Consider the following 15269-nt stretch of genomic DNA (forward strand, 5'->3'; position numbering starts at 1 on the left):
TTTATACAGAATATGTCTAGAATAGATTAAACAAAGCAAAGCACTTTTTCTCATTTCTTACAAGTATTACCAAATTTAAGAGACAAAACAACTGGAGCACGAAGTCCGGAACTTTGCTTTCTAAAGACCGTGGAAGTGCTGGACTGTTATTTTTTGAGACAATCCATTTTTAAACAAACATACCTCAAGCCCTTTGTGATTTGTATATTCGATTCCATATTCTCATAGGTATGTGTAATTTAAAAAATGGTCTCATTTGCTCAAAGTATGTAGCATTTCTGAGCAACAGATTTACATAAACTATTAAGTGCATTAAATAGAACAACAATGCAGTGTTTACTTTTTTTCACATGGGTGCTTGTAGTGTTTTATATTAATGTTTGAAAATAATATGTTAGTCATGATTACTTTAGAGCTTGGGCCATACATGATTATTCATATCCATTGACAATGCTCTATTTTCCAACAGAGGACAGTTACCCTTTGCAAAGTCTTAAGGGCAGAGGTAGCGTCTTGCTTTTCAGTATTGGCAAATAATAAATATATGTGCAGAAATTACAAAAATACTGGAATTACAGATGCTAAAAAGAATGTCTGTGGAATTCTGTTCAATATCTGAAGTTAGTTTGAAAGAACCATGTCAACATACTCAGAAAAAAGTCGTTGTATATTAAGATCAAGCAAGATGTATCTATGCAGAAAAAATAATGGAGCAGTTGTTTACTTTTGTTAAAGATAATGAAGTAGTCATGTAACTCTTTAAGATGTTTTTTTGAGAATGGGGCTTAAGGAGAATTTAGGCATGTGAATCCAAGATCTTTGTATTACTCCCAAAACACCTTAAACTTTATTTTCAGACTTCCATCTGCCAAGCAGGCAGACAAGTAAATATCACAAAAGTCTACAGTAAAAACCCAAAGCCATGCCTGTTGTCCTGTACGTGATCTATGAACAGCTCGGACTATTTCACTTAGAAATCTGGTTATCCTGTTGCCATAATTTCCAAGGGGAAGGCTGTATGACTCCTGTACCTATGGGAGAGGTAAGATTCAACCTCTGCAGCTGAAAACAAAATTGAGATTACAATTCTCAATGCCAAGGTACCAAGGTCAACCCCAAAATAATGTAAACATGAATAAAGATTGTTGAGAACTACTTTTGCTGTAATGCAATTGTTTGTTGTAAGAATAACTCACAGTTTTGCAAGAACATATCTCTGGGATGCTGATGCAACCTGGAATGGGTTTGGCAGGTTTTATTTATTACTGTAAGTCTCCCACATCCTTTTCTAAGTGTAGGGCACAATTATTCAACTTTGTCATTACAAATAAGAGCATCTATCCCAATACAGATTTTAAAAAATCACAGAAGCAACAAGAAGAAATGAATTAGTAGATTCCAAAACTGAAGAAAATATTGCAGCTTAATGTACTTTTGCCCAAAGCACTTATAATTCTTTAAGTTTTTTTTTTCCCAAGGCTCAGACTGTGAAAGGATTGCAAAGGACACAGTGAAGCAGCAGTGGCACATGGTATTTTGGGATTCTGACTTCCTCAACTCAGGAGAGTTAAGGATCTTTGCGAAGCAAAACCTTTCTATCTGGAATACTCTAAAGGAGTTACATGCATACAGAGTGATAAAATGCATCAGTGTTCATTGCATCCAGCTTTGTATAGGAAACTGGACCTTGATTCCTGACTGACATACACATTATTCTCTTCTAAAAGACTTTGCTCTATTTTATTGTTACTGTTTATAAGGAGGCAGCAGAGTGTTGAGGGTAGCTTGGAATGTTCACTCTTTTTTAATGTAAGTTTACAAGTAAGAACTTTTTCTTACATGTAGTTTCATCCGGATTAATTTTTACTCATTTTTAGCTGAAGCAACATCAGCATCCTTTAAAAAGTTCATGGATAAATACATATCAAAACCATTCAGTGTAATACAAGAGATCATATTTCACAGGTCTGAAATATTTCTGTACTTGGTGCTTTCTGGTAAAGGACACTAGCAACTGAGATTTTGATACAAAAAGAACTCAGCGAACACCATGAAAAAAACCACTTTTTGTTGTTTTAACCTTATTTAATGCATCTTGGTGCTTGCCAGCAGTTCTTACTGTCTTTGCTAAACTAATTACAGCATACTACTTGAAAATGGCTCTGAAGTTTTCAGGAATAAGATCAGAAACCTTTGGTTGATCAGTTCTGCTTGTGACTATAGGGGAATACCATTCAAAAGAAAATAGATGGGGAAAACCCACCAGTAAAAGTCAAATGGGTGATACAATACCCATTATATACTTCTGTAATTATATATTAGTTCTATGGGTGTTTTTTTTCCTGTAGCATCCCTGAATTTGTTAAGAGTTTTTTGAGATGTGTTCTTAGAAAGATGTATCTCCTACCTTGTACATCGAGACAGGTATATATACATGCTACTTTCCATTTTTAGTTTTCACTTTTACACTTTACTAAGTGAGCTCTAAATTGGCATACTGCTGTCTGTCAAGCAAAATGGCAGTTCCAGCATGCTATGTTCCTTTTTGAAATTGCTGAGAAAAATATGGAAGTTGTGGCTTTGGTGCAGTGGGTGTTTTTTTCAGTTCCCTGAGCAGAAAATGGAGCATGTGTGAATCATATCAATATAACACATACATCATTGGTAAAAATTATGTCTGTTTGCCAATTAAAAATCTGTCACTATTTTTTATGGTGCACCAGTCTAAACAGTTAGACTAACAAGTCTTCACAACAAGAAAAAAGGAAGGCACCTTTAAAAACCTGCTTCACTTTTTTTCCGAACAAGCTTAGTTTGCACATTTGAAAATGCATGAAGATTAAAATGAATAAATATATTTTCTATGCATTTGATAAAAATATTTATTAAAAGAAGTTACAGTATGCTGTAGCTATTTTTTTCATTATTAAACAACAAGCAGCTCATGTCCCCTTAATTGGAAAATATATAGAGAAATATTTTATTTCAGAGTCCTCTCAATAAATCAACATTCTTGTCAATTAGTATGTCAGAATAAGCCAGCGATACTTCCTACTGACTGTTGCTCAGACTAGAGAACGCTCTTAGTGGCTCAGTTAACTAAACCTCCATGAACAATTTTCATGTTTCATGCCTTTTTTCCTTTCCAATTTCCACATTAAAAAAAAAAAAAGGAAATAGAGGACTGCAGAAATGAAATAGTGATACTAAATGCAAAACTCCAGCGGTTTTAGGAGACAGAAATTTAAGAAACATGCACATGTGTGTTACCCCATCTTCTCCACCAGTAGTATCAAATATGTATTTCCTTTATTGATTGCTTGAAAATTCAGTTTTCTTTCAGCTTACAGAGCATGTTTAGAATTAGAGTTAGTGCTCAAATCTTACACTGAATCTGCCAAAGATGTGTGCATCTTTATCATGCTATAAAGAAGAAAACGGTTTGGTCTTGTTTTCGTAAGACAGCAGGAAAAAAAAAAAGCGCATTTTGCATGTGTAAAACAACATGGTCACTGCTGCTGCTAAAATGGACTTTCTGTTACTGTTGAGTTTAATGAGTTCATTGCTATCAGTAGACTTCTGAAACTACCTGAAGCCAGCTGTGGAACAGCCCATCAACTGGATTAGATAGATGATGAAGGGGAATGCTCAGGCTCTGAGTTACGCAGCAATTTCTGGCCTGCAACACCAGGCTGTTGTTTCAGGGAAAAATCTCTACTAGTTAAACACAGGTTTCAGTTGAGAAGCATGCGGTTGGTGGCAGGGCCACCAGCTTCTCCTTTGAAATTCTGTGACCTTCTCTTTGGTGAAGCAGATCGTGAATCTGCCTGACTACCTGGGAGTAATAAGGTAGATGAAAGACCAGGAGTGAGAAGCAAAATCACTGTACGGACTTACCATGACAAGTGATCAAGATGAAGTCAAGCGATGAGTTGTGATGTTCTGCCTAAGGAGCCTGACATGTCTGTATCCATCACATTTGCTCGGTTAAGTGATAAAAGCTCACCTACGCACCCACAAAGGAGCACAGAGAGACCACCCTCATCAGCTCTACAGATGGCAAACATGCAAGCATGGCTTCAAAGGTAACGAGAGGATGTCTTTTGTAGTTGGATGTACTTTGTGACATAGTGTGACATTAAGGTCAAGACATGAAGAGAAGCAGCCTTCAGTTGAGTTACTGAAGTAACAGAACATCCCAAAGAACTCTCAGAGTATGCAAGCTCCACTGTAAAAATTGTATTTTAGTACCAAAGCTCAAGAAACTAAATGGCTTTTATTACAGCACTCAAATTCATGAGTCCGCTTTACTGTTTTCTAAAAGAAGAAAAAAGGTGGCATTTTACTCAACTGAGTCAACAATTCAGCCTCAAGGTTTTTTTTTTTAGTTTTTTTTAGTTCTTTTAGTTTCTTTTAGTTTTTTTTTTAGTTCTTTTAGGTTTTTTTAGGTTTTTTTTAGTTCATTAGTAGAATGAACTAAATCCATTCATTTGAAACAAATCCCTCTCAGCTGATGTTCATGAGCCTACCTCATGAACAAGCCTTTGGAGTTGCTTGGATGTGGCCACTCTTGCAAATATCAGTTTGAAACAAGGCTTTTTATGCTTATGTCAATCAGCATATATTGACCATATTTAGCTATATGTAATTGCAGTTAAACAATTTACTAATATTTCTTCTCAATGTGAAGCTATAGTCTTTCCCTAAAACAAGTCTTCTCTTACAGTCAATTTCCCCTCAATGCCTTCAGGACACCTATCTCCATGGCTACCTAGAGCTCGTCAAGAATACCCCAGGTTTTTACTTTATTATCAAACCCACTGCTTCTGCCAGCTTGGTAATAGCAGACACAAAGTCTTCATTAGCACAGTGAAGGGAAGCTGTGCAGTCTGTTACTCAGGTCAGGAGAACAGGGAAGGAGAACAGGGAAGCCAAGTCCTACCTCAGTGAGAAAGAAGGTTGACCTATGAATCTTGGAGTTCAAGAGCATACCCTGGTATCTTACTAGATCCCAGAAAGTCTTCAGCATCACCAAGAAGCCCTGACCAATGTGATGCCTGCTCTCCTCCTGCCTTCTGAAGCTCAGAAAGGACATATATTTTAAATATTTGGTTATGGTGGAGGATGTTCTGAGAAGCTGAATTACCTGATAAGATGTCCTGTGGCCCTTGTCCGTAAATTGTAGAACCCATGCCATTAGATGAAGGTGCCTGGTTGTCATTCTTTAAATTATACTTTATCAAGCTGGGTTAAAATAAAATATCATACTTTTATTCATAGCAACCAAACAACAATTATGAATGCTTATAAATGATATGGAAAGTACACAAGCTACCTGCAAGGTTATTTCAAGAGGTCTCCATTTTCTTCATTCAGCTGGCTTACTGTCTCAATTCCATAAAGGGGGAAGTCAGTGTAATCAGCTTTTCTAATATCTTCTGCCTCATATCACATCCGCTTGGAAGGCATTAGCAGACAAGTCATCCGTGGAAAAGGACATGTATTAGAGAGCTTCCAACAGATAACCTTTTTGTGCAGCCCCTTGCAGATTTTTATCTCATGTTCTTCCTACATCATTGGTGACAACATTAATCCTTATAGCTGATCTCCCCTTCAGAATCCTGCAGGGCTTCAAGACAGATTTTTAGGTTGAATGGTGCAGTTCAAGTTCTTGAACTATCTGGTTTAAATTACAAGATAAATTTGAATATCTTAAGCCTTTTCTCTCAGTCACTTTTAATTTTTTTTTCCTTAATGGTAACTGAATAATATGTGAGAATTTTTATATTTTAATACCGCTTTGAGAATTTTTTATTTATGTGGTGTACTGCATTTCAGTTACAGGACCAGTTTGCCCTCTGGTGGAAGGACATGCTTGTGTTTACAGCAGACTTCTGGAGCTGAGCAAAGGATTATAGAGCAATTTTACACTTTACAACAATTGGGGGAGGTTGCTGGCATTATACTGTATATGGGGATGGATTTAGTCCATCAGAGTCTTCTGCAGTGAGGGGCTGATCTGAGATTTCTGGAGCACAAAAGGGTGACTGAGATATCCCCCATTCAGGTTTCCTTTGAAGCCTGTTTTCAGGGAAGAGCTAGTGGCATTGAATATGACAGTACTGGAAACACTTACCCAGTTCTCATCCACTTGATGGCTGGATCTGAGGCTTAGTGGCCTGCTTGAATTTGGAGCTTTTATGATGGGAAAAGTCGTAAAGTCTTCTCTCTCTCTGAACAGGGAGTCTAAGAAATGAGTCTTCTGGAAACTCAGCACAGCAGGAGATGAGACATAAGGCTTATGTTTTCCTTTTCTGGAGCTGTTCATCCTCTCCTGATGAAGGTGATAAATTAATCTTAATGTTATCTTTAAAGAGGAAATTTTCCTCTAGTTCTTTTGTCAAAGTATCAAGTGAGCAGAAGCGATCCAGTGTAAAGGGCATGATACATCAATACCTTCAGGTCTTTTACATGAAGTATATTGCAGTTACTACATCCTGTTCTGCTCCAGTGGATCTGTGTAGTGTCTGACCAAAGATCGTATTTACAGTAACAATTTTTTGTGAGTAGTGGAATTCACTTGTTCCTAATTTGACATTTTCTGCAGGCCTTATTATATTCTCCACACAAAACAAAAGCCTTTCATACTTATATCTCAAACATTAGTGCTTTTTGTGGATTTTTGCAATGACAAGATTCTGGGCTCATCATTCTCACCTGGAAGATAATGAATATTTGAGCATATATATCTACCTAGCAAATAGCTGTTGTACCCTCTCCCATCTCTCGCTTTAGGTTTAGAACTTGCTATGAACGGAATATTTTATGGGTAGAAGAGACACACCTACCGTGCGCAAATAATAAGGAAAAAATCCATACAGGACGGGTTTAATTTAAAAGCTGTTGGGTTATTGGGATAAGCTACATCAAGCAAAATAAATTAAACAGAAGGAAAATATTTCACACAAGCAGAGAACAAGCCTCAAAGAAGCTATGAGTCATTGCTTACAGAAGGCGTAAGAGAATTCCACTCCAGTCCAACCAGCTGGCCCAGAGGACCCAAAGGCAGGATCAGCACACTGCGTGCCTGTAATGCTGTTCTGCAAATACTCCTCCATGAGGTCTTCACTTCGGATGTCTTTACATCGACGTGTGAATATATGTGTGAAAAATCTCTAAAGGAAAAAAAAAATTACTACATACAACCTATAGTCCTAGTACATTCTGAAACAAATGTCCAAAGCCTGTAGAGGCAGAATAACTTTATGTGAAATCATTAAAGGAAGAAGCTTCAGGATGTTTCTGCTATTTGGTTTCTGAAATCATTTGCAATTATTTGGAGCTGCTGGACTCAAATGCTCTTATCATCTGGTCATCCATTCTTGTGTCTTAACAACCTGACTCTTGGTGACCACCAGCTCACAAGGAGTTCAGTCTGGTAGCATGGATATCCTCACCTCTTGTCTACAGTTTTCATTACTGACAAACTGCTCTGGAGCAAGACTTGCAAGGTCCTGTAGAAAAACTTGGAAAATTTTCTTATCTGTACACTTGCTGAGAAGCTTTTCCAACTAAGAGATTTTTTGTTCCTTTCTTAAATGTCATGGGTCAGTGTGAGGACTCTGCTTGTAATTAGAGATTGATTCACTAGACTGAGCCTGAACAGTGTAGCGGTCCAGTAGCCTGTCAATATTCAAAATGTATGGAGTGCAAAAACATAAAAGGTGCTGGTAACTCTGTAGCACCGAAGCAAATCCTGCGCATTCCTCTTCAGGGCACAACATATATGTGTAGGATGAGTGGTACAGTAACAGCGGGCTTCTGTTTCTCCTTGCTTTTGGGAAAACTAGTCATCTGTGGTAATACTTCCTTCCGGCAATAGATAACTCCTCTTCTTGTTGTTGGTGGTTTTGCATCCTTTTTCCGTTTTGTTTTGTTTTTCTCTATGTTCTTAATTTGTCTGACTTTTAGGGTATTTGTTTTTTGAACACCAGTGCCAGATCATTTTTCTATCTTAGGCATATTTGTACCTTTATTGGAATCAGTCGTTCATAACCCAAACACAAGGCCATGCTCAGATCATAGAACAAGCTGAACAACTTTTATGGTCCTGATTTGCACTGCCACACCAAGGACTTGCAAATCCTGCTTCTATTTAGCTGACCTCAATTTTACGCAGTTGAAAGTTCTGCAGGTATTCATATGAAAGTCCTGTGGTAGCACACATCATCTGGAGACATAAAGCACACAAGCACATAAGCTATTATAGCTCTATATATACTGCTGCAATGCTTAGAAATAGCCACACTCCCAGCCCCAGGACCCATTAAATTCCCTCAGTCCCCAATGGTTTGCTACTGAACGTGTGCAGAGAGAAGCAGCCATAGGCTTTGTGGGGTCCCAGACGTAAAATACCATCACTGTTTGGTGCTCCACTACCCATCTTACGAACCTCTCTGACAACGCTGGTTGGCAAGTCTGTCTTGTGCATCCCAGACCAACCTTGCAGTTAGAGCTAGGTTCTGCCTCGGACCGTGGAAAATGCTTGGTTAAATTTCAGCCAAAAAAACAGGGCTCTGGGGAATAAACAGGTTGTTGCTGTTGTTGGATGTAGAGACAGAGGAATCCCAGGTGGAAATGGAGTTGTTCTGTTATTTCCTCTTTATACAGTGCTCACTCAAGATTGATTTGAATGCTAAACCCCAGGCTAGTATTTGGAACACAAGAAGGAGTTCATAATCACATCACAGGAGAGACAAAAAGATTGAACACAAACCTTAAAATGGATAGTATCTGTTCAGTTTATCCAGGAAGAAGTTAAGGGTGATTTGATCACATTCTGTTAGGAAAGTCAATACTTGCTGTTTGGCCTTTCAGTCTAACAGAAAAAGGCGTATCAGGATTCAATGGCTGGTAGATGCAGCCAGAGAGCTGAAAAAAAGACATATGCTTTTAAAAGTAAAGATGATTCAGCTCACTGAATGATTTATGGTTAAATGTAATACTTTTTCTGAAAGACATGCTCTGCTTTGAACTAGAATGAAATTGTGCAAGTCCTAATAGCTCCAGCCATACTTAACCTTTAAACCTCACAATTTAAACTCACTGGTCTTTGAACACAGTAAGAATGAAATGCCAGGAAAATAACAGGTTGAACAACTGGTAAACTCTGAGCTAGGTGCTTTCCTGTCTACCAAAAGAGGCATTTCCAGATAGAAACCTGATTTTTCACCTGCATTGTATGATACTGACATAATCCTGTAGCATTTTACCTTTTCTTTGCTCGAGTCTGTAGAAGGAGTTGAGCAACTTTTGCTGTCTTGATGCAAGGCCTTCCTCAGGGAACGGGCCTGAAACCAGTGCCATGGATCCTCATCTGCTCCCAGGTTCTGGGATTGTGGTTCCCATCAGATCCCGGCCAGCAGAGCTCATCCAGGCAAGCCAGGTGGGATGTTCACCAGGGATACCTCAAGAGACCAGGCACTGCTAAATCCGGACATGTACCACCTAGGAGATGATGGCGTACATGTGGAATGTGTACTGTAACTGAGATATGGGACCAAACTCCTTTTCTTCCTCCCCATTCAAGAACTGCTTTCTAACAAAAGGCCTCCAAATTACTTGGAATCTATCTTCTAAACTGCCAAAAAATAGTCAAGTGTTAATCTACTAATTTAACCCCATAAAATAAATAAATCTGCTGCTATGAAAGATTCGGTTGCTTAGTTTTGTCTAAGAGCATCGAGCAAGTTGGATAGCTGAGATCCGAATTTCCAGCAAATAAACCACCTTCTATTCAGACCCAATACAACTTCCATGCATTAAGAGAGGCTGGATGCCAGTTAAACTGTGTTTTAAACTGTATGTTTAAATCCAAAATATCTGTGATGACTTGATGTACATTAAGCAGCCCAGGAGGAAGAGATGAGATGAGATGAGATAGTGTTAAGTCCTAGCTCTATGCACTTTGTGTTAAAAGAAAAAAAAAAAGGACTCCCAGGTCATATGCCAAGATTGAAATGAAGCATCAGGAATTTTTTGTCTCATAGACAGAAATGGAAGAAATACTTAGGATTCTCCCTCCTTCTGTTCATGCTCTTGGTGTAAGTTGAGCCCAGAGGGTAGTCACTGTACTGCCCTTTCCACTCCCCCAAAACTGAAACAAAAAAGAAGTCAACTCTACAATCTTAACTGAATTTAGAAAAGCAGGAAGTGGCTCCACTTGAAGGCTGCAGATTTTAATGCTTGGCAAGAAACTGGGAATTTCTAATTGCTGGCAGCATCTGAGAGACATCATTTGCTTTGTTAACTAAATTACATGCACTAAAATTATTTACAACTATCATTCTTTTTTTTTTTTCAACAGCTTCAAAATAGAGTTGTCCTGAAACTTCTCTGTTAACACCCATTTTTCTATTAATACTTCACATTTGGGGGTCACAAAGGAACAGTTAACATACTGATACTCACTCATATAATCAAGCCACATTATTCCTCCTGAGCTCTGACTGCTGGCAGCAGCTCAGTTTCTCAAAGGAGGGAACAGTGAAAGCAAATTAGATAGACTGACAAATTAAGCTGTTTAAGAGCCTTCCCAGGACCAAGCTGCTGCACTGCCTTATTTAGGCAGAAATACACAGATGGGATAACCTGAACTAGGGCTTTGCAGTCAGAGGTATCCGAAGACAAATTTGTCAGTAACAAAGCACAAAGACAGACATTTCCAGACAAACAGACATGATTAGTAACAAAACTCACCAGCTACATTTTCAGAAAGATGGGAAGCCGTAGTCCAGATTGCTGCTTCCCTTTTCCCGCTGCAGACAGATCAGCTCTTGCAGAGCGAGGCTCCTTCTCATGTACACGTGGATTACCATTGAGTTTTGATGAAGTTGACCAGAATAATCTTCAATTTATGAGGATAAATACTAGCCTGGCAGATAGTTGGACTTTCCAACACACCAAAGTGCTGATCACCCGTTGGAAAAGGTGCTGCCAAGAACACAGCCTTGCAGCTGCCACATGGAGCCAGCCCCTACATGCTGACATTTTGGAAGGGACCTGGGAGCTGTCAGTGAAGACAGGGGGTGAAGATACCTGGGAAGTCGTCTTAAAGACATCAGGATGTCAGTAAATAGTCTGTAAATTTCTGTAAGTGCTCTTGTACAAAGAATATGATTGTGCTGTTTCTTGAGCTTATAGCTCACTGTGAGAAATTATGTTAGGCAGCAGAGGGCATTGGAACTACAGGTTAAGAAGACAGAAAAGGGATGATCATCAGTCAGATGAGAAAAAAAACAGTGACCTTTCATTCTCCATTCACTCTTCGGTGAGAAAGGCCTTATGGAAAGCTGGTTGTGCAGGGCCAAATGTCAGTTAGCACTGTATGATGGTATTTGTGCTGCTTACCTTATGCCTTGGTTTGCATGACTCAAGCCTAGTTCCACCCTGTACTGCCCAGCCTTGCTGTGCATCTTTATTCTCCTAACCACTGTGTTTTCAAGGAGAGACAAAATAGAAGAGACTTTGTTTTTCCTTTACATTCCCTCAGAGCCAGCAGCAAACCTCCCTCTACCCAGGAAATTGCCAAAGCAGAGCTGTCGTGTGTGCAAAGTTAGTAGGAATTTCAGGATTATGATGTGAAGAGATTTTAGTGATGCTTTCTCCCACAGAATTCCAGCTATATTCCTTAAGAAAGAAAAAAAAACCCAAAAACCAACAAAACAAACCAAAACCCCCCCCAACAACGCCACTACCACCACCGCCACCGAACAAAAAACCCAAAGAAAGCAACCCACCACCAGATTTTGTCTACTATTTCTTGATTTACTTGATATTATACAGGTGGGAGGGAAAAGATAATGAGAATACTCTTCATCAAAACTTGTATTTTATGCACTTACTTGTGCTGGAATTTTATGTCTTTTTTTTTGAAAAGGGCAATAAAATATCCACCAATAAATAGGCTGGTGGCTTTCCAAACAGGTGGTCTTCTCCTCTCCCTCTCCTCTCCCTCTCCTTCCTTCCTTTCTTCACCTGTCCTTGCATTTCCAAAGTAGTGGGCTACAAGCAGCTGTAACTCACACCTAATTTGATGCCTGAATGTATCATATTTATTCTGTGCAGTATTCTGTATCCCTAGATGAATTATACTTGGTGGACCAGACATTACAACCAACTTTCCAGACTATTGCTGCTTCTAAGTCCTTTAATTAAATCACTCTTACAGTCTGGGAAAAAAAGTCTTCAATCCCTTTTTCAAATACCTCTGTAATAATGTCTGCTGAACTGTCACACCTTTTTTTTCTCCTGCCTTTGAGTAATTCAAAGACCACTTCTATGTAGAAACACTTCTGGAACTGCCCAGAACAGAACCAAAACCTTTTTCAGTTTGCATGGGTTCTTTAAAAAATACAGCCAACACAAACTGCTCACATCTTTTGTCCAACACGCATGGACACTTCATGCTACTAAACTGAATAGAGCATCTCATGGTGGTCACTCCTCCACACGTGAAGGACTTGCTCAGAAGCATAGGGCAGGAGCGAGAAATGAGGAGGGACAGAGAGAAATCACTACAGCCTGACCAGAGTCCTGCTGCACTGCTCGTTGCCTCACTGAAAGGACTGAGTGTGACCTGTGGTGATAAGAAGAAGGGGGAGGAGAGGAGTCTGGAGGGAAGCTGAGCCTGGGAAAAGACGATGGGTGTTTTTTCCCCAAAGTGTTCTAGCATTTGTCTTTGTTGTTGTTGTTGTTTCCCAATATCCAAACCAGTAATTAAATGTTTTTGCTAATTGGCAACAAATCAAGTTAAATTCCCCAAGCTGAGGCTGTTTTGCCCATTACAGTATGTGGTAAGTGATTTCCCTGCCTTCATCTTGACCTAAAAGCTTGCTTGCTCCTGTTCTTCTCATTTTCTCCTGTCCCACTGAGGTATAAGGGGGTGAGCGAGCAGCTGGGTGGGTCCTCGGCTGTTGGCCAAGGCCACCACTATCATCTTGGCAAGTGTGACAATCAAAGAATTGCCACAGCTGAGCTTACTGAAATTTTTCTGATGCTTGGAAGCCACCTACTGGATAGGTAAAAAGAACATGAAATCCTTCATAGCTAAATGCTGTGTTCAACATCTGAAACTCAAAAGCTGATTATTTCCAACATTTACAAGATGTGATGTATCACAATCTGATTACTGCTATGGGGAAAACATTCAGCCAAATGTGAGAATGTGGCTTAAAGGCCATGAGAAGTTACTAGTGGCTGTACGTGCAGTTACTACACACAAACTTGCACGAGTGCATTCAAAGTAGTTGCCCTTACATTTCAATTAAGAGTTGATCAATGGCCAAATGCTTTACTGAAGAGGAAGATGTTTTGGTTAAACGCCCTTCTAAGGCATTAGCCTTTGAATTATGCAAAATTGGAATAGGCTGGAAGATGGAAAGCATCCAGTACCCACAATACTTCTTTTGTTTTCTACTTTTCCCTCCCACCCTCATGGACCAGCATGCGCAACTCCCTGGAACTGGACCCAGCAATGCCCCAGACACCCCCCTTCACCCACCAGCCCTGGCCAATACAAACCTGACACAAGGGTTCATGAAGAGATGCATGTCAGGCAAGCCCCAGGGAGAGAGTTTTTGGCATTTATCTCATGTCACCACTAGGTATATCACCTCTTGTTTCTGGGGCCTGTGGATTTCCTTGGAAAGTTTCAGACGAATCTCCAAAAAAGCCTCTGCAAGGCTACCTGCTCCACCTGGCCAAGATCAGGGTTGGACTTATGCTGCAAAAGATGCAAATGCCACTTGGTGAGGCAGCAGCTCCCCTCCAGTCCCGGCTGCCCAGCCAGGCTCCCCTCCCAAATAATTTGAAGGGATCCTCAAAGACCCATATACTGCTCTCTCACAAAACCAGACACAAAATGAAAGGAGTTTCTCTCCTCCCACAGAGACTGTCAAGCACTCTGAAACCTTCTCAAGCCAAGAAGGAAGGACTAGGGCTTCTGTGGCACCAACATCTCAACTTCATTAATACCTTTGCTTCAGAATCAGGAGCTTTTCGGAAAAATGAAGACTCCAAAAAACATTAGAGCTGCAACAGCAGTAACATAACAGGGTCACAGGTGGGGCTACTGTAATACTACTGATGTAGGGAGAGGGAAATCCAGACACTGCCAAAAAAAACCCTATGAAGGTATTTTCTGTGCTTTGAAGAGAATGGACATATCTTTATGTATTTTGGAAAGTAAACTTGTTTGAAATCAAGTATATTCCTTAAATCCATGCTTTAGGCAAATGACAGACTGCATTGGAAAGCTGTTTCTTAGACATTAAACTCAATACCTTGAGAATAAGCAGGTAGACTTACCAGTAACAAACAACTACACTGGGCGGTTTTCAATTTGCTTCAACTTGGGAGCCACAATCTAGTCAAGAAGCAATTTCAGTATTAGGGTAGAAGAACCGAGATTGCCAGTATTTTGCTTTGGAGTTTAAAATGAAATATGGATCGTGGTTCATATAGGTTTTTTTGAGATGCAATTTTTAAAAAAGATTATATTCAAAACTAAAGTCTGTTTTCTCCACTATAATAAAATATATAAATTTCTTCACCTGCTCTGTTACATCCTTACCACACATTTTCAAGTTTGGGGAAAAATCCAAACCCACTGCTGAGGTTTCAGTATTTTTTCTTTTTCTTGCTAGAATAGAAGCAAACAAATAATAAACACATCCTGACTTGAAACTTTAGCTGCAAACAACACTGCATTTAAAAGAAATTGGTAATGACTGCATGCCTCTAGATTTCTACAGCAAGCTTGACTGTGCTATTGACTGGAAAAGATGCTGTAAAATATATAATCGGAGAACCTGGTGAAAATGCAGTGCAGCCCCAAATCCGTCTCAATGTTTCTTATGATCCTGCGTAAAGCTCTCTCTGCATTTATCTCTAAGACTTGCAGTTATCCTCACATGAAGTTCCTCTTTCTTCACATCCCATTTCTGTTCCAGTTGTGATTCAGCTGGCACCTCTGCTACACCAGCAGATCTGTTTCAACATATCCTTTCTGGATTCTTGGGACAAAATTAATCTCGCCTAACTTCAGACATCTAGAGCAGAGAGATTTATGCTGATCACTGCCAGCTCCCATGACAGTCAGTGAGGAAAACCAGTCCCTTCCAGAGACCCACTTTTCTGACCGGCCGCATGCCACTGTCCTCCACCAACAAGGCAGAGAGCCCCAGGTGACCTAGTTCAGATGCAAACAT

The sequence above is a fragment of the Caloenas nicobarica genome, chromosome 2, assembly GCF_036013445.1.
Source record: "Caloenas nicobarica isolate bCalNic1 chromosome 2, bCalNic1.hap1, whole genome shotgun sequence".
NCBI lineage: Eukaryota > Metazoa > Chordata > Aves > Columbiformes > Columbidae > Caloenas > Caloenas nicobarica.